This window comes from Chaetodon trifascialis, chromosome 24 (assembly GCF_039877785.1).
Source record: "Chaetodon trifascialis isolate fChaTrf1 chromosome 24, fChaTrf1.hap1, whole genome shotgun sequence".
Lineage (NCBI taxonomy): Eukaryota > Metazoa > Chordata > Actinopteri > Chaetodontiformes > Chaetodontidae > Chaetodon > Chaetodon trifascialis.
In genome coordinates this window covers 12,967,728-12,991,806 of record NC_092079.1, presented here as the reverse complement: position 1 = coordinate 12,991,806, position 24,079 = coordinate 12,967,728, and the positions used below count along the sequence as shown (strand labels likewise).

The 24,079-nt window shown below is 49.2% G+C and overlaps 1 protein-coding gene across 7 annotated transcripts in view; it reads right to left on the bottom strand.

The window, feature by feature from the left end:
* The window catches only part of LOC139327709 (beta-1,3-galactosyltransferase 1-like), a 73,618-nt gene that overhangs the window by 11,925 nt on the left and 37,614 nt on the right, over nt 1–24,079 (bottom strand). Inside the window, exon 1 of one of the 7 annotated variants that reach the window (XM_070957635.1) lies at nt 20,316–20,720. The exons of 5 other annotated variants lie outside the window; for them this stretch is intronic. The gene's annotated coding sequence lies outside the window, so the exon portion shown is untranslated. Of the gene's footprint in view, nt 1–746; nt 1,126–20,315; nt 20,721–24,079 lie in introns of those variants that run through there. One more of the 7 variants, XM_070957637.1, reaches the window with a different exon arrangement.

The following is a 24,079-nucleotide window of genomic DNA, read 5'->3' as shown; positions in this document are numbered from 1 at the left end:
AAGCGACCCTCAACTGATCAGAACTTAGAGCCAAATGCTTGCTAACGATGCTTGTTAGCATTCAGCAGAGCAGTTAATTAATAACACCGTAACCAACAACACAAGGCACACAATGACGTCACCTCGACTCTGCATACAGAGCAACCTCCCATGACCCCCTGTGACGCCTCAGCTTCCTGGTCTCAGAGGGCGACACGTAGCGGCGTGGCTGCCATATGCTCACCGGAGAGACTGCTGCACAAATTAGCTCCAACTCACATCTGCAAACACATGCATGCAGAAGCCTCCCTTCTGAACACGCACACTCATTTCTCACGTTAACTAATTTACCTGAGGAAACACCTGAAGGGAGCTGATGGAGGCAGAGGACGGGCTCTAGTACAAACATATGTGCAGCGCTGCTGGCCGACGGCAGCGCTCCTCCACTGAGCTTCAGCGGCGCGGAGTTATCAGGAACAGCATCTCAGGGCTGGCAGACGCAGAGCGTGGAGCCGGCTGAACACATCCCATTATACTGCAGGGCGCAGACAACTGCACCTGTCTAGATAAGAGCGGCGACGCTGGGGGGGGGCGCACATGATACAGAGGCATAGACACACACGCAGGTTTTTATCTTACATGCAGATGTCCCCCAGTGTCTCTCCAGGTAAAAAAAGTCTCCATGTTTTAGGCCTACGTGCACACACAGGTGCTCTCTCACACACACACACACACACACACGCACACACACACGCGCACACACACACCTGCTTCGTGTCTTCGCTCTGAGCTCCTCTTAGTTGCTCTGTTGAACCTGAGAGCTGAGCGGATGCCAGATGAAGGGTCCTGTGGTAATTACCTTGTCTCCCAGCCTGTCCACACACACACACACACACACACACACACACACACACACACACACACACACACACACACACACACACACACACACACATGCGCGCATGTACACACTCATATGCACAGACTTCCGCACACACACACAGCCTTGCCACTGCTGATGGCAGCACAGGCTGAGGACATGCAGCTTCAGCACTCCTTCCAGTAAATAACACTCCTCCTACTATGGGGCACTGGAAACACCACACACACACACACACACACACACACACACACACACACACACACACACACGCACGCACACACGCACGCACACACACGCACGCACGCACACACGCACGCACACACACACATGCACGCACACTGCTAGAATACAGCGTCTCCAGAGCTTCTTTACTGTGTCCTGACGTGAAAACACAGGACAGAGTTTATACATGTGGACTCATGTGCTAAACAATGATCAGCTGACACACATCCACAGCTCAGTGCTCGATATTTTGTTATATAACTGGTTTCTGCAGACTCTCCTTGTCAACCCTTGCATAGTTCAACTGTCAACATTTAAGTAAGTTAATAAAGTTATGAACAACTGAAACGGAAGCGGAGAGCTTTCACTTGCAGCCTTAGTCATGCTTGCAGACACATTAAAGTAATTCATTAGCATCCAAGCTAAGTTTGCTGATGCTGATCCTCACATAAACTGGAATAACGGACAGCAAGCAGCTTTTCTTTTTTTTTGGCTAGAAGCTGTTTAACATGCGTCTCTCTCTGTCGTATCTGTGCTCAGCTGTTACGTGATCTTCTACTCCTCACAGCTCGGACACAATCACGTTTTAGCTCAACGTCAGTGAGTGAAATGTCAATGTCTGATGGCGTTTGGCAGGTGCAAACTGCAGCTGAACGGTGGATAATTAGATTTTCATTACAAAGACAGACTGCGGATCTAATTCACTGCTTGACGAGGTCGTTCCCACAAACCCAGAGGTACAGTAAATCCAGCAGGTACTACACACGTCGCGTATTTACATCTAAAATCGTCAATTTGCATAAATGTGAGCTGAGATTTCTAAAAATAATCCAGACAAATGGCGGCCAGAGGACGTCATGGGAGGTGGATGAATATTAATGGACATGCTCCTCTCCACACACACACAGTGGCACACACACTTTACTATCCTGCAGAAGTCACAGCAGGCTGTGTGTGTGTGTGTGTGTGTGTGTGTGTGTGTGTGTGTGTGTGTGTGTGTGTGTGTGTGTGGATGGTGTGATAACCCGCGGCCTGGCTGCCCACGGCCACCTCGGGGCCCTCAGAGGTGAGGCGGCTCTCTGCAGCCGGCGTGAGGGCCGGTCAGAGGCCGCGCTGCTCGCCGCGCTCTCGCTAAATAAATGATTCCACCTGTCAGACCCGCTAAGCTTCGGCTTCACAGAGGTGAGACGCCAGAGACAGCGTGTCTTTGAGTCCATTTTTCTGTTTATGTGCCGTATACGTGTGTGTGTGTGTGTGTGTGTGTGTGTGTGTGTGTGTGTGAGGAAGAGAGGAACAGTGTGTATACCTTTAGCAGAGTTTGGCTTCAACCTACACCCTGACAGAAATACACACTCTAGTTTTCATTGTTCTGTCAGCCTGTCAGACGCAGTTTGGCTTAAAAAACACACCCCATCAGCACACACACACACACACACACACACACACACACACACACACACTGCAATCCTCTGAACCTCTGGCAAACACATCAGCGTTGGCTGGACGAGTATTCAAAGAAGTGATATTAACCTTAAACCGTGCTTTTGTTTGTGCTGGAGCAGCCCGAGGAAACGCGATGAGATCTGAGGAATTATGTGTGTGTGTAATATGTGTGTGTGTGCGTGAGAGGGAGTGTGTGGAGTTGAATCGGGGGGGGGGGGGGGGGGGGGGACTCTGCGGCGTGGGCGAGACACGGCTCGGTGTGTGTGTTTACTGATGATGCCACAGTGCAAAGTTCAAGCCATGCGTCTCTTTAAAGGACGGACATGGCCAATGAAATGCATCCCCTCCAGCAGCGGGAACATGAATATTTAAAGTGCTCCGTGGAGAAACTGGGCAAGGTTAACTGACTGACCGTACCTCCAGCTGAACATCTGCATCTGAACGCCACATTAATGAGAGCTTCTCAAACATGTCCGCCTCCAGGCCGGGCTTTGACAGAGGGGACACTGTCAGACGGAGGAAGAGGAAGATAAAGAGAGGAAGGGAGGAGCGTGGACAGACGTGGGACAGAGTAATGGGGCCATCCTAAACCTCATGAGTATAATTTTTACTGTCCCATAGCACAGAATGACCATAATATATCTGCAGCCGCTTTAATAGGGCTGTTGATCCATACCAGTGACTCAACGATTATCTTGCCAAGTGCTGAGGCTTCAAGTTTGAAACCTTGTAAATAAAACACCCATTAGATGACTTAACACCCCTTTAAAGTATTTCTCTAATTAGGATTAAGCAGACAAGCAGTGGAGAGGTTTAAAGTTAGGCGTTGGGGAAGTGAATCCGGCCGGTCCTCAGCAGCATGCTAATGACTGCACAGAGGAGGCGGCCTGAATGTGAATCTGACAGCCTCAGCATTATCAACATGTCTGACGGAGCCTCACGCCAATGTGCCAAATCACACATCCAGGGAATACATGAAAAAACGCTAAAAAGGGTGAATTAGAGTGTTATAACCTGATATGACTGGGATCATAGTCAAACTCCAGCTGGAGACGTTTCATCAAACACGTTAAATGAGGCTGTGATTGGTTCATTTTGAGTGTCTGCGTTGTGAAAGTCAAAAAGAGGCGCGGATGACCGCCGGGTTAGTGTGCGGACTCCACCTCACTCAGCAGCAGACCTTCCTGCTCCTTCCTGTTCTACAAAGAAACTCCACGCTCACACGCTCCCTGACAGACATGTGTGTCCTGACGTCGGCGTGTCAGCGCTGACAGGAAGTGATCCAGCGGCAGTCTCACTGCTTATGACGGCTGTCGGACGGGAGATCCATCTGTGTGATTAGCTGCTGGAGCGGCTGAGATGGATCGATCTGAGCTGGGCGCACACACATAAGATGAGTTTGTGTGGGGACAGGGCTGCGCTGTTCAGCGCGTGGAGGCAGAAACAGTCAAACAGGCGCAGACTGCAGTTAATTAGATAATATCATGACGGCTGAAATCACAGCACGTTTAACGACGACGAGCAAAACACAGAAACGATGCACAGGCCTTCAGCTTCTCTTCTCACTTGCTGCTTCTCATGTTTTTCCTCCTCTCATCTTCCAGCGTGTCCTTGACCAACTACAAAAATGGCCTCCATCAAAGCGAGATCACTCAGCCCCTCGTAGAAGGGGCAGTCGTTTGGAAAGAAACCCAGCAGCTGACGGAGCTCTGCTGGAGGGAGGGACTGACGAAGAGGCCGCCTCAGCTCAGCTGACGTCTGATCGCTTGCGCTGGAAAGATCAACCACACCTCCGTTAGCAGCAGACCGCCCCTGCAGCGGCGGCGGCCATCTTGACCCTGACTCCAGCCACCAGGAGTCAGATCATACTTGCAAATAAGACGTGAGCCCAGAAGGTTACTCCAAGCCCGCGGCTGCAGTCCTCAGACGATTAGACCAACCCTCTAATGATCCAAAATTAGCGCGGCCGGTCGCTAACGTTCATGAAAGCATCTGCAGCTTTATGAGGGAAACATGTTTAACGTGTCGTCAGTGTGTGTTTTAATGAAACCCCACGAGGAGCTGAGCCACCTGCAGCAGCTGCCTGAAGGACGCTCGGCTCAAAGCGAAGCCGGTTTCAGATTTGTAATCATTTTTAAAAACACGGGACATGTTTTCAGATGACATGTCTCCATTTTATATAAGCAGATCCTGTCACGGTGTTCAGCATCACACAAAAACTGAACTGTACGAGTTTCCAAATGCATCTTTCATTTCACCTAAACTGTGTGTCTGACTGAAGAAGAGGAGTGGACATTTTTCGGTGCAGTTTTCTGGGTGGGACTGACTCCGATTGTGGCGAGCACATTCAGCCTAACAAAGGAAAACCTTTGTGGAGTTCCAGACATTTCTCTGAGCTCTCAAACCGTTCGGCTTCCCGGCATCTCCACTGTGCCGCTGTGGGTCAGTGTACTTTTCTCTGTGGCGCCTTTATCTTGTGAAGATGAGGAAGGCAGGAGCCATGGCGCGCACAAAGAGCGAGGACAAAGCCCGTCCTCGCCGCGTTGACGGTCACACATCCATTTAAATGAAGCTTCTCTTTCAGCCTTTCTCTTCCGCACGTCACCATCGGCGCTTTAGCCGGAGTGAAACAGTTACCCTGACAACAAACCGTGCACCTGCTCCGCTCGCTGAACGAGACGAGTTCAGCGAGTGCTTGGAGAAAGAGAAAGCTGTCAGTTAAGTTGAAATCGAACATGCTGTGCTTCTCGCTCGCTCCTCAGTGGAGGTCAGGAGGCGGGGGGCGGGAGGCGGGGGAGGACGGTCAGAAGCGGGCGCTGCCTCTCCACCCGACGCCAATTCATTTCTCTGTCTTTGTCCTTGAAAGTCTGATAGCTGTCAGCATCAGAGCTCCTCGGCTGCGTAACAGCCGCCGCGCTGAGGCGGCGTGAAACGTCGAAGTCGCCGGCTCCGGCCTCAATGAGGCACTTGGTCTGATTGCTTTTCTGCTCAGTTTTTGATGCAATAAACAGCTGAGAAAGAAGCAGCGGCACTCACAAAATGTAAAAACTTTCTGAAAACGGTTCGTGTGGATCAATAAAGTAAATATACTTCAACCAGGAAAAGGGTGGATGAGTACGTAATGAAAACAGGTCGATCGGTCTTTCTTTTGGGGCTGACTGATGTGTTAAAGGACCACGGGAGACAACCATTTTCCAGTTCATCCCAGTGAAGCTGCGCCTTCTTAACGTGTTTTCCGACCTTCCAGAGGTCGTTTGCTCCGACTTTGTTTGAATCGTGCTAAAATCGTGGCCTGATCCCTGTGGTGCGTTCAAGTGCTGCACGTGCTGTTGACAACAGGGGCTCCTGCACACAGACTGCATATCCATAAAACAAATAAATCTGTTACTCGTGCAACATCTCATGAAATATGTAAGATCTAGTTATCCCTGATCTTAATTATGTCTTTTCTGAGCATTTCACTCCAACCATAAAGACGACAGTGACGAACGCTTCACACTGCGGGGCTTCGTTTGTTCCCGCTCAATAAGCCGGCCGGCACGTAGCCGTCATTAAGTCACTAATTAAAGCAGCCGCAGTCAATGTCACGAGTTTACAGATCATCTTTCTGTCACTTTAATTAAGCTGATTGCTGCGGCGCTCATTGTAAATTCATCTCACTCATTGAATCACGGTGAATCTGCGCTCTGTGTTCAAGCTTGATCTCCATCGAAAGGGGGGCAGGATGTGGCGGCTACGGTGGCGAGAAAGTGAAATTACTTAAACATGAATGAGCCTGACGTGGAAACATGAAACAAGAGGGTGAGCTCTGATAATGTTAAAGGACCAGTTCAACATTTTTGGAAATGTGCGAGAGTTAAATCGATCAGCTCGGTGTCACATGACAGGTCAAACTGATCTACAGTAAACCAGGCCTTCTCCAGACATCTTTTATGAATTACAGCTTACAACAGAGGCCCCAGCTCATCGGACCGGTCAGCTTTAACTGGCGCCTCAGCACGGCACTGAGCCGCAGCACAAGCTGAAGTCACAGCGCTCACGGCGGAGGAAACCGGCACAAATCTTTTGCATTGTGCTCGCATTTGATGAACTTTAAAATGCAAATCTGAGCTCCGGACCAACGGCAAACCATACTGATGGCGCTGACCTTTGAGCGAGCCAAGACGGAGGGAGCTCTCCAAATCACGAGCTGCGTCGCACCGTCTGATTTTACATAACTGCTCTGTCGAAAGATGGACTGTTTGCAGAGCGCGGACAGAACTCGACGCTCCAACAGTGTCTTCTGAACAAACTGTCCCATTAGCAGCTAAGCTAACAGACTTGCTAACAGAGACACGTCATGTGAGCGGGCTTTAACCACTGACATTTGCATCTGTTTTAATTAGTGTGTCAGTTAATCATCTATGTAATTAGCGGTCAGGACTCTGGCTGAGCGAATCGATCTGAACTAACGGCTGTATGCGCCCAGAAAGTCTCATCCTGCGTCCGTCCTCTTACATGCATTAGTCATGAAACTGTAAATGTGACTGCAGAGTGACGTCTCCACCAGCTGAAGGCGGCTGGAAGCACTTCACGGCGTCGCCCTCGTAATTCATGACCATGGCAGAGGAGGAGGAGGAGGAGGAGGAGGAGGAGGCCGTGTGTGACTGGCAGCTTATACAGCTGCAGTTAAGGACCTGCTATCTGTTTAAAGTTGACGCCACTGCGACGCACATTTGTATCACGCCCTCTTCTTGTTTTAGTGCCGGCGAGCGGTTTATGGGCCGTACATCAGCTGTATCAGGCCATGCATCTGCGAGAGCGACTCGGAGTTATCCGTCTTCCCGCTGTCGGGCGGAAAGGTTACGATTATGCAACGCTACGAGCGAGCGAAGACGACACGGAGACAAAGACATCCTGCCGCTCTGTTAATTATTCAGAAAGGTGGAGTTTCACAGAGTCGTGTATTACAGCCTGAGCCGCAGAGAGGAATCACACAGCTCGTTCTTTTAGATCCGAGGAGTAAGTGAGCAACAGCAGCTCATGTAATCCAATAACTGTGTGTACACACAGGATCAGTCCTCACAGCGGAGGGTGTGAAGCCAGCAGCACACACACACACACACACACACACACACACACACACACACACACACACACACAGACACGTATCCATGGTTGAGGAGTGAAGTCAGGATTAGGATTTCTTTATTTTTTTAGCTCAAAATAACCATAAAAACAACAATTAACGTGATTAAAACGCGGATGAGGTGACTTATTGTTTGGGATGTGCACTGCAGACACACGTCAGCCTGCTGGCTTCATAAATAACATAAATTAACTTTTTATTTCCAACTACGAGAGCCGAGGATTTAGACTGTGTGTGTGTGCCAAGAGTGTATTTACAGCTTCATCCACGCCGCAGCACATTACTTTCATTTGATGAGACGCGGCTGCTGAAATTAATTATGGAAAAATAGCATTTTTAAATGATCGTCGTTCAGGCTCATCAGGATTACAGCGTTATAAATTCGATTATATTTTGTTTAATTTCCTCGATGGACAGTCAGAGTAAATGCCTTTTCATTTAAAATCTAGCTTTTATATTTCATCCCAGAGCTTTATCATCAGTAATTACCTTTTGTAGGTGACATGCTATGCACAGAGGTGACAATGGTGTGGATCATGTGCTGGAAATGGTGTCTGATGGCAGGAAACACGCATCACCAGCCAGCAAGGTCAACTCAAGCCAAGTGAAAACCATCCGTGCACGCGAAGCGCTGCAGTCAGTGAGGATGAAAACACTCCTCTGATCTTTCAAAGAGCTCTTGAAAAGGTGAGTTTTATGGGATTGACTGGAGATTTATTCCTATGCTGACCTCATTTAACTCTTCGCCGGAGCGAGCAGACACGCTCTGGTTTCACCTCGGATGAAGAGCGCCGTGTCAGATGGAGAGATGTCGGCTGAGATTAACACTCATGATATCCGCCGCCGCTTCTCTGTCCTGCAGCTTTCTCTTTCTCTTCTTGGGTTTCAGATTTTAAGATGAAACTTTTATGATGTGGAAACTGGGTCGCAAACAGTAACAAGGACAACAGCAGAGCACATGAACACATGTCCACGATACGTTAAACACCGGTTCACGGGAGCGCTGGGGGGGAACGACACAAAGTGAGCAGCCCACTTCCTGGTTGGCATTTCGATGACCCTGATTGGGGATTTAGCTCGGTGTCAATTATCTATGTTTCTTCTGAATAAATAACTTTGGGTTTTCCGCCTCCTCTGGCGAGCCGGGTCGTGATAGCTGAAGCATTTATGAGCCGACGCGGCCTCAGCGCCCCAGGCAGGATGTTACACTGACGGCTAACACCTTTATTTTTCATCAAGATGTCATCAGCGGGGTTGGACTGCAGACTGCCTGCTTGATTTCCAGAGGAAATAGAAAAACAATAACTGTGTTTGGCCGCTGTCCTGTTACACCTCCATACTGGCACTAAAACCTAAACATATTCAATGCTTTATTTAGCTTAGCGACATGCTAAGCCTGGGTATTAATCTTTACATGCAGCCTCGTTCAGCCCCTTTGCTGAACTTTGTGAACCTGCTCTTGCTGTGAATCACTCGCCTGAGGTGAGCGGTCAAGTTTATTCTCCGTCTCTCATCAGGCAGACTTTAATAACAACAATAAATCAGGGGAGCTGATGAGTTTTGTTTTGCCCCACAGCGTCGTTCAGCAGGAGGCAAATTCAGGTCAAAGCAGCTAATCAAGGCGTCAGAGGTAGAGCTGAACGTGCGTCGGTGTGACGGAGCTGGAGGCTCCACATGTTTGGCCTTCAGCGGTTAACACTGTGCTGACACTATGGAAAGCTTAAATAGAGGCATACAATGTTTTTGACCTTTGAACTATGAGTTATATTGATTGGCAGATACTGTATTCTCCTCAAGTAAAGGTGTTCAGAATCCATCCAACCTGCGAAGACTGAAGTGAATGGAAGTGAAAGCCGGGGAGGTCTTCCTTTAAAACACGTCCGTGGCCTGTGTTTATGGAGCATCTCAGGCTGGGAAATCAATCCCAACTCTCTGAATTCATTCATCGTGTTTGACCTTGTGTGGGATGGCAACACAACAGAGCATGTGCAAAACACAAGGTCCTCTCAAGCTCTGAGCGAAAGAGGAAATGCAGCGTCGACGCAAAGACCTGATCCGTCGCAAACAGTCAGACAACGCACAGTCATTTCCAGAAGCCGCTTCACGCAAATCAGAGGTTTGTTATTTGTTTACAACAGAGCAGGAACGATGAGGCTGTTACAGAGCGTCCTCAGGAAAGCAACAGCAACGTCTCTCCACCTTTAAAGGCTTTGATTCATTTGAATCAACAGCAGATTTTCACTGTTTCCAGACATTCTGCAGACAAAACAAGCAATCAAGAAGACGTGCTTGATTAATGGGTAATCACTGATGCAGACCAGATTTAAAACTGCTGATGGGGGGGGGGTCATAATATTTGAGAAATGTACTCCTATTAAAGACAAATTACTGCGGCATGTAAAGACAAATATGTTTGTCACTTAAAAAGGGGGATTGAACAGCACCATCAGCACATCGTGCTTTTGTTCACCTTATCATAATGTCTCGCTGCAGAAGTGCAGGAAGTTTCATGAATATCTCTCAGAGCTTCCAGCTCGGTTCCTGCGAGGGATTCTCAATAAAAACAGGCCCTGAAGTGCTTTTCCTGCTCAGGTCTGCCCGTACAGCTCACTTAAAGTGGAACAAATTGAATCAGGTGTGCTGCCCACACCGGTGCATTTACTCCTCCACGTGGCAAGAACAATGAGGGAGGAGGCGGCAGGCAGAGCAGCCCCTGCTTCACTTCCTGTTCGGCTGCAGAGGAAAACATGTAAATATAAACAACGAGTTCATGTATGGTGCAAAAGGAGCAGCTGCTGGGTATTTTTAGAAGGTGTCCGTGTGTTGAATGCTCGCCTTATCACCGTCCTCCTGTAGATAACAAGGTGTGTGCAGGCGAGGATGTGCTCACCTTATCACAGACTCCAGGCGCAGGAGTCCTAACAGTGACAGAGTGCAGGATGTCTGCGCTTTGTTGCTTCTTCTTCTTATTACTATCATCACCTGGGTGTCATTTATGGGTGGAAGTGGTGTACGTTCAAGATAACATGCCCAGAGATACGAAGCGATCCATTCACCCAAGAAAGAACGCACACTTCTTCTTCTTTTGCTGCAGCTTAAAGACCTTTTCATCATGATGTAGCGACGCTGTGTTTGAACGTGTGACGGCGAAACAATTAACTGAAATATAAGTGCAGCATCTAAGGTCGAACGTGTGTCTACGAAGCATTATTGCATCATTATTTCTACAGCTTTTCAGTGGAAATGAAGACTGCGATGTAAAAAACGGTCATTCCCTCTAATCGTGCCGTATCTGCAGCCCTGACGTGCACTGCATTGATCTCATTTACATACAAACACACACATGCACACACGTAGGAAAGAGACCACCGTGGGTGTTGATGGTTAACAGTTTCGCCAAGAAGAAGTGACAACGATGATGCAAAACACATTATCCTGCGGCTGCACTGGTAATTATGGCTTCTAATGTGGGACCAATTACCAAGACCATCATGCTTCACTGCTTCGAGTGTGCAAATAGATTTAATTACATGATAGAAGTATGGCTGACGGCGAGAGAGGAAGAGGAGAAACGTGTGCTCGTCCCTTGAAAGTCTTTGAATGCTCTGTATTGCACATGCTGCAAGGTGCAGAGTCCAGCCAGCACTTCAGCGACACGGCTGACAAACTGCGTGAGGGGAGGGGGGAAGCGTCGTTTGTGCTGCAGCGTGTATCAGCTGGCCGACCTGAAGGCCTCCGTGTGCACACACACTGTCCGTGTGCACCACGAGAAGCCGACCTCTCACACAGCTTCTTTTGCTACATGCTAAGCTAAGCAGCAGGATATTTGGGAGCCATTAAAATCACCCGCATACGTCCATGTGTCAGCTCGAAAACACACGTCTGAAACCCTGCTGGAACCCGCCGCTGATCCACGTGAGGCAGCGCCTGAGGTCAGAGCTCACTTCTGGTTCGGCTGGCCCGTTAGTGAGAGCTGTCAGCTCGGCTTTATTGTTGCCACAGCAGCGGCGGTGCAGCGGGAAGTAAACAGGTGAGCTCGCTCCGCGGTGAATATCTCTCTTAATTTTTCCTCTACACCGACACCAGCCTGAGAAACGTCTGCACAAAGCCTGGATCATTTTAACAATTAGCTGTCCACCACAGACCTCTCTGAGGCTCTGCAGACCTCACAAGCTTTGCATTCCTTGTAGATATTTGACCGACGCTAACCATTTCAAGGTACAATCAGTGCCAACAAACAGACAAACCCACGATTACAAACCTGAAACTGACTGATGAAACAGTCTGCTTACACTGGCAAAGCTCCAGATGATCCAATCCAGTGAGACGCTATAATAATCCAAGGAAGGCAGCAGTCGTGCCAATTTTCTCCGTTCTCTCAATCATACAAAAGATTCATGTGTCGGTGAAACGTTGCACTGCACGCTAACACAACTTTACAGCCAAAACAGGAGATTTAGACAAGGTTTGAAATGATAAATGCTGCAAGTACAGATCTAGATTAAGCATAGATGGCCTATTTTTAACGTACTCTTCTGTTCTGTGGTTTCATTTTCAATAAGCTAGAGTCATCTGAAGGCATGCAAAGAAATATTCATGGCGAAATAAAAACCTTCAGCGCAGATTTGGAAAGAGGCCAAAACCGTGCATGAAACTCCAGGAGGTTCGAGCTTTCAACGCGCTCGCTGTGCGCCTTGGGTAGGCGGTTTAAGCTAACCGGACAGGAGCGGGTGGAGGTTAACTCCTCGTGTGCTGGAGCTGAGGAGGGTGGAGCATCGATGCATTGATGCAGGGAGTCAGAAGAACAAAGACAAACTGCCGGCCACAAACAAAAGTGCTGCTGAGTCTGGCCTGCCTCGCTGCGTCAATATTTACCTCTTGCAGTTTGATCTCAGCTGCAGTTGTAAATTCTTCTTTTCCCTTAATGAGATTTGTTCTGCCGATTCTTCGTCTGCCTCACTCGATGATAACCGGGAGCCGCGCAAAGGCGAGCAAATCAGGCCTGGATCTGAAGTGAGACGCCATAATGAGCAGAGTTTTGCAGCCCTCGCTGCAGGAGAGCCTAATGCCCCGTCAGTAACCTGCTGTGTAGTAATGGCTCCACGCGTCACTCCTCAAACATACACACATACAGACGTGGGGAGATGTCCAGACAAACAACAGTGCTGTTTAAAGAGACTTTCATTATTTTCTTTACCCCAAATACACTAATGGCCAATTATTTCTGATGTTTTTCCAGCAGTGAGGCTGGCAAGTGTTTTAGCTGCAAATACTCTGCGCTTCACGTGTACGGAGGCCGTCAGTGATGGGGAGACGAGGTTCAACCCCAACAGGCTCCTCTGCAGCACTGACATTTGTAGGACCACATAAAGCGCAGAGCCGTATTTCTTCTTCCCATCAAAGAGGAATTAGCTTTCACTGGTCCTCAGCTGAAGGTATTTCAGTATCTGCGCTGCATTGTTTCCCCCACAGATTTATCACAGCGCTGAAAAGACCAAAAGCAGTGAAAGCGCTTTGAGTGCAGGTCACCTCGAGAGCAGGTCGAACGCCTTTGACTCTGCAGACGACACGCATCCACGCTGCAGCCGTGAGATACGACAGGAGCATAAATAAGAAGAGGGTCTTCACACCGAAGCTGCACATGCAAACAAAAGAGGCTCCGCGGCCAAAGCTCGGCACATCGAGCTGGACCCAGACTACCACCAGACTGAGACTGGGATCCATGAGGAGGCACGACGACTACGGCACGAATAATAAGTCAGACTTCCATCTGGAACTTGGCAGATTGGATTAGCCAAAGCGTCGTTTTCCTGCCCCATCAAAGAAAAGACGTCCAAAACCAGCTCACCTGGCAGCACTGACCCCGCTCTGAGAGCTGTGACGGCGTCCACGATTGTTTTCCAAATCCAGAAAGAGATCTTTCGCCAACGTTAGATCAGTTTTTCGGACATAATGAGCATAAAGACGCTTTTTAACTTCAGATGTGATTGTTGCTCGTTTAGTGAATGAATATTTCATGTTTGAAACCAAGCTGCCAGCGGCGCTAAGGCTGTGATGAGGTTTGTTTACATCACTCATTTGGTAAATAAGGGAGTAAAACATGAATATATTCTCAGTTCTGATTAATTCAGATACACACAAAGCAGTTATTTTCCAAAGATAAGACAAAATCTGTCAAATATATGTGACTGTACATACCAAATCAGGGCCTTAAAGGATGCCTGAGTCTCTGAAACACTGCAGAAGGATAAATGTAATGAAATAAAGTGAATAAAGAGACAAAGGTGTGGGTTCTTCCTCACTAACCGTGCACATCAGGCCGCACACTGCAGAGGCGTTGGGGGTGTGTTTGGCTCATTAGCTGCTGAGGTGTTGCACTGCTCTTTGAACATGTGGCTGCGTCGCAGGTTGGACCGGCGTCGACATGCTGGTGACATCAAAGGGAATACATGAGAGGCTGAGAGGTACAGCGCCATATTGGGCTGACACACACACACTGCCATCAGAGTGAGTGTGTGTCAGAGGAAGACAAAGGAGAGGAAGGAGAGAAGGAGATATGTTGAATTTGTGTTTTCTGCTCGCGTGTGTTTGTGTCAAATGTTTTTAGTGCCGCTGCTCAAACTGGAAATGTCACTAGCTTCAGAAACAACATGTCGCGTACCAATAACGGCTTTCCACTTTCAGAGCTGCTCCTCTGCAGCTGCTCTCCACCTCCTGCTCTTAAACATGTGGAACACATCAAGAACACGCACAATGGGCGACAACAGCGACTCTACTGAAGACAATGCAGCAGTCGTTCCACCTTTGTCTGAGAGACTGCGGCTGATTGGTGGGAGACGGATCGTTTGCATGACAGAAATTATACAGTATGCCCAAACAATAGATGTGCAAAGAATGACAGAGGAAGAAGACAAAAGCGGCTGTTAGGAGACGGAAATATCACACAGCTTTGCCTCTGTGATGTCACAGGGGAGGGGACCAGAAACACAGCCGCCCGTGACCCCGGCCTGTAAACTGAAGAGTCCCCTGTGACAGCCGGTGGCGTCGCGGCGTCCTCGTTCCCCGTGCGGATGTCACCACGCATAGAGGAGGAAACAAAACCCAGCAGAAGAGGAGCCTCCCGCTGAGACGCCGCGCCGGGCCAGAGCGACGGCTGCACTCGTGAACTCGCCCTCTGATTCGCTGTTGCGCGCACACTCGCACCTTCAGCACGTGGGCAGAGCTGATCTCCCGGCGTCTTGTTTGTGCACAAGCGTAAATAAGCTGCACAAACGCTGCTGAGGATGCAGCTGTGTTCTCACAGCCGAGTCGCAGCACAGCCTGCGAGTGCAAGCGGCCAAACAAAGAGGCGGCGTGTAGGCGTTGGCGCGGGCGTCCTTGGACTCGTTATGTGTCCAACTGTTCCTCACGACGCGGCGTGTACGTGACAAAGTGTCTCACCAATTAGCGGGCCACGGCTGAACTCCTGCTCTGCGTCAGCTCAGAACAATTTGCACCGCTGATGGATTCAACGTTGTTCCTCCTAACTTGGAAATTAGTGAAATATTTAAAGCTAGCGAGCGTGACCCGCAGCGTCTCGTTACAGCACTTGAATGACAATGCCGACCCCGTGCTTTGGGTGAAATGAAACGGAAAATGAACAAAGCTCTCGCGGAAAACGTCTTAATGACTCTTAATTATCTTCGCCGCGCTGCCAAGTGATACAACAGTCATGTAGGAAGCGCTAATCCCTCTTTGGCTAACTACATATGTTAAGCAAAAGCCTTTATCCACAACTCGGTGCGGAGAATTTAAATTCCTCTGCAGGTACATCAAAGAGGCGCTGAGGACAATAACTCCCACATGGATCTGGTCCTGTGAAACGAAGACTGTCTTTGTCCATCGTCTCTATGTGGAGCTGTTGCTTTGTGGATATTCGGCAGTATTTTTAGCACTAACCTGCGTCTGAGATGGATTTCTGAGCTTCAGACTTAATCATCTGCGATCACCAGCAGCTGCTAAAAGCTCCAAAACGCCGTTCAGTCCCTTTTCCGTCTTCCACCTCGACCTTCAGTGTCCATTTTCTACCCGCAGTCGTTCCAGCGTCTGATGAGAAACCAATTTCCTCCAGATGATGATTCATGCCCGACCAAAAACAAGGAGGACAATTACAGTTTTTAAGGCGCTGAGGATATCTCTCCTCAATCTGCTGCTCACTCTGAGCGTGTGCACACATTTGTTAAGGTTATTTCACATTTTTTCATCTTTGCTCTTGCATTGCTGCTCATTTAGTCGTGGTGTAAGATATGAACTCTGACATCCACTCAGGCTGTTCTTACATCCACGACTGTCCAACGACCACCTGGAGCTCAACATCAGCAAACCCGGTGAGCTCGAGCTGCACTACAAAGCTTCAAATGTGGACGCTGCTTCAGGCTGACAGCACAGAAGATTAGAAAAGAGCATTATGACATCACAGTGAAGCTGACCTTTGACCTTTTGGACACAAAATGTCCTCATATTCATAGAATTTTTCAGTTTCATGGCGGATTTCTATTTTCGCACTGATTCATCAGGACACTTTTAGTCCTCTGTCTGCATAATTGGACACCTCGTTTACACGCAGCCAATCAAACGGCTTCAATTTAAACCGTATTTGCACGAAGCAGCGACGTCCCTTCGCTACGACGAGCAGAGCAGATGGCCGCATCGCTGCCTGCGGCAGACTGAACAACCACGTTAGCCCTCCTGCTAAAGTCTCCTTCTCATCTTCAATACGACTGCTAAGAAAACACAGCACGTGTTGACACAATAAGAAAAAACAATAAAGAACAATCAGGAAAAGAACAGGACATTATTTAGCTATCAGCGATGCTACATGTGATTTCACTGTGTAAAGGAGCGATGGCTGGATTCCATTAAGCCGCTTCAGTCTGGCTCTCGTCGTTACTGTTGTTAGTAACACCTGCGCTTTTCCTGCTACGATGAGTCAAAATGCTGTGAGAGATAAAAAAAAAAAGCTGCCCACACGGGAAGAAGAAAACCAGCGAAACACCAGCGTGGATCCACTTTGTGAGCTGACTCCATAACCAGTGAACACGCAGAGGTGAGAGAGGAGCCCTGCGATCAGCATCAGCACCAACGATGGCGGCGAGCGTTCCCCTCAGGCAAAACGACTTTTCAAATCCAATCAGCGCCTCTGTCGCGACCCTGCACGCGAAGCGCTACGCGTTACACGAGCGCGGAGCGTGTCCTGCAGAGGCAGCGTTAAATTAGAGCGGCGTGGGATGGCAGGTCTTCACGCCGGATGGCAGATCATTTTCTGTTGCACTCACCCAGGCTTGTTCCACTCCCTCCTCTCATTTCATGCACAATAACCTCCTCAGATGAAGGGCTTACAGCTGAAGAGATACAACGCATGAACTATTACTGACTATCTTACTACATTTCCATATTCAATTTTTAATTACATTTTAAATGGGCTGATATTTAGAGATTCCTTTTAAGCGCCTGCATCAGACGACCGGAACGCGATCGCTGGGCTGAAATTATTTTTGTGCAAATATCTCGACAAAAAGCCTTGCGGCGGATTTGCTCATGACACAGATTTAAACACATGTTTACACGGCTGTGGGCTGTTGTCTGAGTTCAAAGACGTGTTGGAGGATTTCTAGTGTTCCTTACAGAGGAACAATAATTCGGGTGGGTGCTAATCACGCTTAAGTAGCTAATGGCTTTTAATAGCAAGAATTTACAGCTCTGAAATAAGCTGATTCCTGCTAATTGGACTTTGATCGTGGAAACATTTGAGGCACACGTTGTTCTTCTTGTTTTGTCTTCTAAATTGCTCTCACGCCCCCACACAGGCAGGCCAGCGCTGGCAGTATCAGCAGCCCTTCAGACACTCGCTGTCCAGATAGGCATCGCGCATGCACGGCCACAGTTTACAGTTTCATTTTCCCTCTGTGCATGTCATAAGTGTTATCAGGTGCGGCGTGACATTAAGTCTCCCTGCGAAGACGCGGCCACTTGCTCGGAGCCCATCTATTTTCTCGTGAAATAGTGTGTCATTAGATTTGCTCCATCCAATTAACGGGAGGATGGAGGAGAGGAAATGTATGGAGAGAGAAGAGGGAGAGCAGCATGAAAAAACATGCAGTTTATTTTCACGTCTGCTCATTTACATGAATCATTAATCAGCAACAAACCACAGATACCGATGTGTGCGTGCACCAGCAGCTGACAGCACAATATACTGACCTCATATGAATATAAACGAGCAGCCGAGCAGATGTTCAGTAAACACGCAGCCTCGCACAAATAATGCACAGGTATAAACAGAGGTGCACGTACTGTAACTGCACGCAGCTACACGCGCATGACAATCACAAATGTGTAACTTCAGTAGTGTGAAAACATGTTTTCAGCTAACAGGAAGCGACTGTCAGCAGACAGAAATGAGCAACAAAAACAGATTAAAAACAAACAAATAGAGAAACAGGAAACACAAGCAGCAGCGCTGCCTTCAAACTTCTTCTAAACTGTGTGTTTCCTGCGTTTGCACGCCTCCTCTGACATCTGAATGCTGTGCCTCTGTTGTGAGACTGTAAAGATGTTTTCTTGATTCGCTCGTGTTTCCTCTGTTCGGATGCGTTGCAGCACATTCAGCTCTCAGGGTCACTGCACCTGAGGCCCTGCGTGTGGAGTCCGCTCGAACTGACACTGTAAGATGACCCAGTTTCATGTAGGAGGAAGCAAAGACAGTAATATTTATCTGTTTTTCACGAACTCACTCGAAGGCTTGGAGAGCGCAGACCTCCAACAACAACATGCACTCTGTCCACACTCTGACATGCACCTCTGCAAGCACAGACACTACATATCACCCCTCCAGCGTGTCCTGGGTCGTCTCCTCCCTGACGGACATGCACTGAACGCCTCCCTGATGAGGAGTACAGGAGGCGTCCTCACCGGCAGCGGCTCTACTCTGAGCTCCTCCTGGATGTCCGAGCTCAGCGCAGCCGCCCTCGTTTCGGCCGCCTGTGTTCACGATCTCGTTCTGTCGGTCATCACCCAAAGTTCATGACCACAGGTGAGGGTCAGAGCGTAGATTCTTCACCACAACTTCACTGCAGCCGCCGCCTCAGTCCACCTATCGACCTCCCGTTCCTTCCTACCATCCCTCGTGATCAAGATCCCAAGTCATGAAACTCCTCCACTGGGGGAAGGACCTCCTCCCCGACTCGGAGCGGGCAATCCACCCTTTTCCGGCTGAGGACCATGGCCTCAGATTCTCATTCCAGTCGCTTCACACTCGGCCATCGCGAGCTGCATGATATGGATACCTGAGTTTGACAAAAGCCTGATATAGATGCTCCATGAAGACTGCCCCCTGACTCTTACACCACTCCAGAATTTAACTGGTTCTTCCTCAGGCTCATGCTCACCCTTCAGGGCAGCAGTTTTTCCAAAATCCTGCTGACAAACAAACCAACAAACAGAAACTAACCGAACCGAGAACCTTTCCACGGCAACAAATGTCAGCACTGTTTGTAAATCTTCACTTTCACAGCAATTATCGAAATAAAGATCCACGTTTACACACATGAGATGTGAATTAGCATCATTTTGTTGCACTGAGATGAAGGTGGAGGCAGCTGAAGGTCACGCGTGCACGCATCGATCAGGAGGAGCTCGTGTTGAACTGAGCTGTGCGTGAAGTGCAGGCAGAGGAAACGAGAAGAATCAAGAACAGAAGGAAGGATGGAGACGGGTGGGGGATGCTACACGGCTCTCCTGTACGCTTTGACACCAGCCTCTGTTCTCCAGCTCGCTGCCAGCAGAGGGTCCCGCGGTGAGCTACCACGGGGAGGCGGAGAGGCTGGATGACGGGGCAGGAGAGCAGCGCTGCATTACAGCAAGCTGCACTAAAAAAGGTGGAAACCAGCCACGTCCTTACACTGCTACTGTACCGCACACACCCACCTGCTGCAAGCCACGCTGCCGGCACACATCACAACCTCCCACACGCACACACACTGACATGCACTGCTTTAAACAATCCGAGCCTGTGTGATCTCTCTAATCTCTGGATGTACAACATCAGCCTCTCTGCTGGTGGATTCATATGAAAGCCGAACGCCAGAATACTGAAAATAATAGAAAGGATAAAGTTTGGAAGGCGTCCTGCATACGCTGAGAAAGTTTGGACACAAGGATCCGTCCACCTGCTGCTTTTGGACGTGGCACAAAGCTAATTGTCAGCTCGCCGCATGCGACCCTTCATGGAGATCTGTTGTGTGCGAGGACGAGAAGCTCAGCTCACACCTGCCTGATTCACCAGCAGCGCCCGTTTCGCCCTACGCTGATGAGCGTGTCATTGTTTTTGCACACTGTGAGTCTGCCTGCGTGCAGAAAAGCTGCTGAACTGAAAAGGCTCCTAAATCTGCCAACGCGCACAAGGCCGCCCTCTTTTGTGCACCCCGTCAGGTGGAAACCTTCTATCTGTAAAATATCAGGCAGCCTTGCTTCCAGCCTTGAGCGCCACATACTTTTCACTCAGCTTTTGAAACGGGTTTCAAAAGACCAAAGTTACATAAATTCCTCCAATAAGAACAGCGTGTTGTTACCAAGTTAAAGCTGAATCTGCACCTCTGTCCCTGCATACAACACGAGGCTCACCTCCGTCTCCTGCCTGCCGCCTCCTGTGATGCTCTCGCTGTATTATGCTGAGGTGAATAAGCATGACAAGGTGAGACGAGCTCCTGCTGCATCACCGTCCTTCCTCCTCCTCCTCCTCCTCCACAGACTGGCTCGTCCAACTTCTCTCTTGGCTCTCAGTCCTTCCTGGCAGCTCGGGCTCCAGAGTCCCTTTTGTCATTTCCAGTTCAATTACAGCCGCCTCTGCGACAGGAGCCCCCACAGCACTGCGCCGCTCGAGGTGTCCCTGGAAAGACGAACCTCTTCACCCGGCGAGAGCGTATAGGTTCAGTTTACAGAGCGATCAAACAGTCCAACACATCTCTCGTTGCTGTCGGAGTCCTCCCCTATCTTCCTGGACAAGCTGTGAGTAATGAGAGTGCGGTCTGAGCCAAGCTGTTTGGCTGTGTAATCTCTTTCATAATGCCCTTCATTGGAGGGCCATCGGTCATAAATAAACAACAGAGCGAGCGGCGGCGCGGCCTCACAGGCGGCTGGGAGGCACCGGCGAAGGCGGGCAGATTGTAAATTGGTCTTGCCCTGGAGAGGGAGGTGGGGGTTACGCCACTGATGAGTGAGGGTCACACGCTGCCGTGGTGAGACTGCAGCAGACACTTATTATGCTGAAGGTGTGACGCAGGGAGGGCGAGCAGAGGGAGCGCTGGATGGCAGAGCTGTCTGGGGGTTATGTTGACTGCTGGACCTTGTGATGATAGGGAGCTCCATGGGGAGACCAGGGACTAGAAAAAGCACCCCTCTGCAGATGTGTGTGTGTGTGTGTGCACGCGTGCACGAGAGTCTGGGCATGTTCCAGCGTTGCTCCGTCAGCTGCAGGCGTTTCTCCTCCTGGTAGCTGCGAGAGGAGCAGCTAGGTGCACATTTGCAAGTCACTGCAAGGTCAGAGCGGGCCTCGTTGCTCAGTGTCAAAACGGAGGACAGGAAGGAGGTGGGTGGGTGGGTGGGGGTGGGAGGAGAGTCATCATTGTCTCTGCGGGGGGGCCTCGGGGGACCTGAGTCCTTGTCGAGTCCTTGAACTCCTCTAGTTTCTGCCTGCTCACAAACACAAAACAAATGGCTGCCTCTCTGAAACACAGTCCTGCAGATGCAGACGGGAGGAGGACACACAGGTGGAGGACACACAGGAGGAGGACACACAGGTGGAGGACACACAGGAGGAGGACACATAAGAGGAGGACACACAGGAGGAGGACACACAGGAGGAGGACACACAGGAGGAGGACACACAGGAGAATGATATGATATGAATGATATGTTCTGTGCTGTAACAGGTCAAGCGACTGTGCAGGGGCAACCATAACTGTGACAGGTGAACTTCATTGCCGGGTGAGTTAAGCACCGACCCATCCATCAAGTGCTGGTTACAGCAGCCCCGACAGCCACGATAGCTCAGCTCAACAGCTGTCCAAGTCAAGAATCACATACACCAATTCTGGGCGATGACTCACGGCGCTGTGTGTGATTTACACATCGTGCTAAAGCCAAGCAGGATGTTTATATCAGCCTGCATATACTGTGCATAATCCACAGCATGCACATAAATTATTGCATTAGCTATGAAATATTCATTCCTTTGTACTTCCACGCGCCCCTGGAAGCTCGTACGCACAGTTCACAGCGGCAGCCTGACCTGTATGGTAGACCGTGTGCAGATATTTTTAACTGCAGTTTTGCAGAGTAATCCAATGTTCTGGATGGACAAGCTGCTCCGAGCTCTGCTAAGTGGCTAAACCTCAGCACAGGTTCAGAGCTGAAGCAGGAATACTGATGCTCTGTGTTTTAGGCTGGTTAAAAAATGGCATCTTGGGCTCTTTATAGCAGCTCACCGGCTATGAACGAATTGGCTCATCGCTTGCAAACACTGGCAAATCCGTGATTTGGACAGGACCCTGTGATCAGTGTGAGCTTGATATTTCCAGCTTTTTTTTAACCTATTTCCAGTTTGCACAGCAAGAAGAGACGTCACTTCAGCTAAAAGCATGCAAGCGCACGGCGACCACAGCCCACAGCTGTGCCCTTTTTAACTGAAATTAGCCCTAGAAATACTTTTACATAACATACCACCGACACAAAGTACTTAGTATGCTATGCAACCCACTTGGAGCCACCAGAGACGGCTACAAAGCCTGCACTCCCACGGATAGGAGTGGAGAGTAAGCATGTGTGGCTGAGTGCTTACGTCCAGAGAAATAGTTTTGGGCAGAACTTTGAAAGTTTAGGCTGTCTTTTCCACTTCAGCACAACAGAAATGTTCCGAAATGTGAAAGCGAATGTCAACATGTTTACAAAGACGGAGCGGTGAAACTGAAACTCACAGACGAGCGTGGTGGGAAAGACGCGACAATCCACCATATATGCTGCAATTTCCCTTTCTGTGTCGCTCCTTTCATCCTTTACCTCGCCTCCCTCCTCACTCTGGTCTGTTCTCCTGCTTCCCTTTTGCTTTCTCTCTTCCCGTCTCTCACAAAAAACTGGGGAAAAATGAAAAATGACCTAGTTGATGAAGGCAGACGCGATGAATGGCCTTGGAAAATATTGCCTTTTGAACCCAGTTCTAATTTTATGCAGCATCAAAACGCTACTGTGCCAAAGTCCGAGCCCCCACGCTGGAGTAAAGGAAGCGCAGTGCATAAAAGCCCCCTTATGAAGTGTGCTGTCAGCGTGCAGAGGGAGGGCCTATTCATCTACGCCGAGTTCAGCTCTATCAAAGTCATGCATGGTTAAGAGTACACAATCGCTCACTGAATGCACAAAGACTAAAGGATTTGGGTGAGCAGAAAGCCTCGCAGTCCACACACACTGGCTCATTCCTAACATCAAACACCACTGTTCAAAGAGAGACGTGTGTGTGCGTGAAAACACCTCCAAGAAATGGAAAGTGTAAGAGAGACGCAGGGGGTAAACGGCTGAAGCGGGAGTGGGCTGAGGAGATTTACTGCGGCAGAGGAGGAAAAATGGACCGAAGGTGCATCGCTGCGCAATGACATTTACATTTTCCGGCTCTTTCACCTTGATACCTTGTCATCAATGGTCAACTTCAAACATCGTCCGCATAAACAAGATCACTGGAGCAGCCGAGAGCCGAGCAAAGGGCCCCTTGAGGCTTCAAGGTTCATTTAAATCCACAACACAGCGACAAAAAACATGCTGTTACCGAACCTGGCGAGCGCTCAGAGGACGACCGCAACCTCTTCAAAACCAAAAGGGTTCGTTCCCTTTGGGAGATCAGATTATTAAAAGCATGAGGAGGAAAGTCGTCCAATCGCGTCTAAAGAAGGCGAGGGATACTCAGTCAGCTGCACGCTACATCTCACCTCTGGATGGTCCCTCAACAAATGGAAACCATTCATTTAACTTCATTTAACCCATCGTAAGATGAGCCAGCAGAGACGGCGTTAACCACAGGAGTGATGGAGGACGGGAGTGGAAAGCCTCCTGCAGCACAATCCCATTTTTACCTTAAAGGTGTGCAACAACAGATCACAATCTCATCCAGGCGAGAGGAAACTAAATGTAAGGCTTTTTATTACTTTGAGGAAACACTGCCTTTAAGACTTTTCAAGACCTGCAGCGCCCTGTCAGAAGCAGGCGAACGCCGTGGCGTCTTTGAGAGAGGCGAGGAGCAGCTGTCAGTCAAACGTGGGCTAACTGTTGCACGATCTTTCCTTGAGGGCGTTGACTTCCTCTGCATTTGCAAACAGTGAGAGAATTTGTCGTGTCAAGCTCGA